This window comes from Mustelus asterias, unplaced genomic scaffold, assembly GCF_964213995.1.
Source record: "Mustelus asterias unplaced genomic scaffold, sMusAst1.hap1.1 HAP1_SCAFFOLD_76, whole genome shotgun sequence".
Classification (NCBI taxonomy): domain Eukaryota; kingdom Metazoa; phylum Chordata; class Chondrichthyes; order Carcharhiniformes; family Triakidae; genus Mustelus; species Mustelus asterias.
This window is the reverse complement of record NW_027590135.1, coordinates 1,362,543-1,365,946: the sequence shown is the minus strand read 5'-3', so window position 1 is coordinate 1,365,946 and position 3,404 is coordinate 1,362,543. Positions and strand designations below refer to the sequence as shown.

The 3,404-nt window shown below is 43.4% G+C and overlaps 1 non-coding gene across 1 annotated transcript; it reads right to left on the bottom strand.

The window, feature by feature from the left end:
- Window positions 1-2,972: 2,972 nt before the first annotated feature.
- Window positions 2,973-3,061, bottom strand: trnar-ucg (transfer RNA arginine (anticodon UCG)). Its single transcript is given in 2 exon segments — window positions 2,973-3,008; window positions 3,025-3,061. It is a non-coding gene; the product is annotated as a tRNA-Arg (tRNA).
- Between the last annotated feature and the right edge of the window lie 343 nt (window positions 3,062-3,404).

Below are 3,404 nucleotides of genomic sequence, written 5' to 3'. Positions count from 1 at the left end.
ACTTTTTTAAAAATACGTTTATGAGCTAACAAGGAGCAAGTTACACATATGAGATTCAGTAATTGATTCAAACGAGCGATTATGATTGTTCAACACATATGCTGAAATTTTGAATGGATTGTTATTGCTTTTAAGGACTATTGTTCACTTTGGCTGAAAGCAGTTTACTGCGAGGCACCGCGGTCAAAAGACTATTATCTCTGACTAATGATGAAGCCATATTTCGAGGGAATAATTGAACCTTGTGATCAGTTAAAGCTTCGGGTGGAAGGAACGTTTCGAACACTTAATCATATTTCAGGTTTGATTGGCTTATTCGCTGCCCGCACGAGATGTTCTGGTGCCCAGCCGTGGTGCCATGAGTTAGTCTGTTTGGACAGTGACCTTTAAGGCAACGCGTGAGAATGTTTATTTGAACTCTGGGCTGAGCATTTTACTCGGCAATCAGGGAGTGGGTTCAGCCAAGATAGGAGTCAAACTCCAGATCATGGATTAGAATCTGGAATATGGATTTGTGTTCGAATATTCACCCCTCAAGCCTGTCCAAACTTCTTCTTGTGTCCAAACTTCATCTTGGTTCTGTCAATGTCAAAATAACAACGAAATATCAGTTTACCTTCAATGAAGGGGCAGAGAAAATGGATCATTAACGAGGAAGGAACTCGAACCCACGCGTGCAGAGCACAATAGATTAGCAGTCCATCGCCTTAACCACTCGGCCATCTCATCATGCAATGATAACCTTTCTGATCACCTCTTGTGATTTTAACACATGGGACAAAGAACACATTTCTCCTGCAGGATAATGTTGTTTCTGTACTTTCCCATTAATTTTGGTTCGCTCTTACTCTTTCATTCGATGTGAATCCCGAGAAAGTATAGAGGGAGGCAGTTCCCTTCACTGGTCCCTGTCCCTCACCGAACTCAGCAGATGTAAAATGTCGCCAAATGCTGTGAGCTTGTGGTGCAAAGGTAGCGCGTCTAACTCGATATCAGAATGGTTGTGGGTTTAAATCACGTCAGGCTCGTGGAGCTTTTCTGCATCAGTCTTTGGATTTTGCATTTGTTGATTGTTCCAGAAATGAAAAGTCTCAAAACTGTGATAGGAATGAAATTTTAGGGATACTTCCGGTTCTCATGCTCAGTACTTGTTTGCACACTTTTACATTTGAACAACGTGTCAGGGATTTGATTCGTACATTGCTTGTAAAGTTAAGGCAAGGTACACAGTTCCAAATGTTTCTCGGTGTCATGAAAGGGGATAGCTAACTGGTGGTAATTTAAACGAAGGAGTCACACCTCAGGCGAGGAGCAAGGCTGAGAAGCCGTGGCCTTCATGAAAAATCCCAATCGATACAAGAATTGACAGCGAGCTTTTGGCTGAATAAGCTGTCCAGCCACATAGAAAGAAAGAAACCCTACAGTGCAGAAAGAAGCCATTCGAGGCCATCGAGTCTGCACCGACCACAATCCCACCCAGGCCCTACCCCCATATCCCTAATTATTTACCCGCAAACCCCTCTAAGCGAAGCATCTCAGGACATTGAAGGGCAATTTTAGCATGGCCAATCAACCTAACCCGCACATCTTTGGACTGTGGGAGGAAACGCACGCAGACACGAGAAGAATGTGCAAACTCCACACAGACAGTGACCCAAGCTGCGAATTGAACCCAGATCCCAGGAGCTAGGAAGCAGCAGTTCTAACCACTGTGCTACCGTACCGTCCACATGAGGCAAAGAGTAAGGATAATGAGACTGAATTTCATTTATCACAATCTGTTTTCGACCAAGCGGTTGAGGAAATTGGGCAGCAGCCGAATGTTTCTATTTGATGTGAGCGAGAATATGACAGCAAGAGGATGGTTTCAATCCAGCGATCGCTGGGTTATCGGTCCAGCGCCCTTCCGCTTTGCCAGTCTGCTCCGGAATGTCACCCGCGTCCTGCCTATTCCTGCTGCGTGGGAGAGAGGAAACTATTCATTGTATTTTTATTTCAAATAAGACTCACGTGTTGGGAGGATCACCCTGGCTGGGCAATAACACGTAACATCACGCCGACTGTAACAGACGGAGAAAGACACACAGAAAATCAGTAAGAGACTGTCAGGACACACACACAATGACAGACAGAAAATATTCCGAGCAAACCAGCAAGCTACCGAGATGGAAAAAATGATTATGTATGAAACGGGTTTTTTTGTTCCACAAAGATAGGCCCTGTTTTGAAATGCATTTCCCTTTGCGTAACTGTGCTCTCTGCTGTGTCGCTGTTCTCTCTGTTGTGGAACTGGGATCTGCCGTTGACAGATCTTCACTGTGGTTGTATCACATTCTTCCCTGTTGTGTAGGCGTGTTCCCGGTTGTGTAAATGCGATCCGTATTGAGCAGAAGTTTTCTCTCTTCTGTAAAGGTTATCTGTTGTGTGAAATGTTCTCTGTTGTTCTGTGAAGATGTTTTCAGTGGAAAAACAGCCGTCGGGACTTTCAAGGCCGCCATTACAGAGACTTGCTTTCAATTCCAGACATAGATTGGCTGAATGGCCGACTCCTGTTTCAGTTTTCTATCCATGTTTCTATGTATTAAATCAGGGAATTTAAATTTGTTGGGATTTACTCCGTGGATTACCAGTCCAGTGGCATGAACTTTCATCCCTGTAAACAAAATCAGTTCATTCAGCTCATTATTAAACCTCTTCCGAGCAGATTAGAATTCCCTCCACAGAATTTCATTAAACCGATTGAAACAAAGCATTTGCTTCGAGTTGAGAAAATCAATAATTTATCCAATTCAAACAGATACTGTGGAATTGTTCGGAGGTAAAATTATTAGCATGAGTCTGAATTTAATTGACAAGATAACAAGGAAATGTATTCTGAGAAAGAGCGGTGCAATGTTTGGAAGCAAAAATGGACTTCATCTGACACGAAAGAACGAGGTTCCCAGGAAGATGCACCAGATTTCTATATAAAGCAACCGCGACAGGATTCGAACCTACAATCTTCTGATGCCACCATGAGAAATACCGAAGTCAGACGCCTTATCCATTAGGCCACGCGGTCAACTGATGGTTGCTGCCGCTGACGTTAGGATCGTGTGAGTAAGTACAGTGACAATGTTATTTTTCATTCGATTCGAAGATGATCCACAGATTCCCAGGTCCCAGAAAATACAAGGGAATGCTCCAGCAACGTACGTAATATTTTTCGACATCGAAATAGCCTTTTACTCTGTGAGTCGTGAAGATACATGGAGCGTGAGGAATGGAGCATTAGTGTATGATTACAAGAGCAGCAAGGCAATGTTGGAGCTGTACAAAAATTTGCTGAGGCCACAATTGAAGTACTGATTGCAGTTCTGGTCAAATCACTATAGGAAGCATATGATTGCACTGGAGAGGGTGAA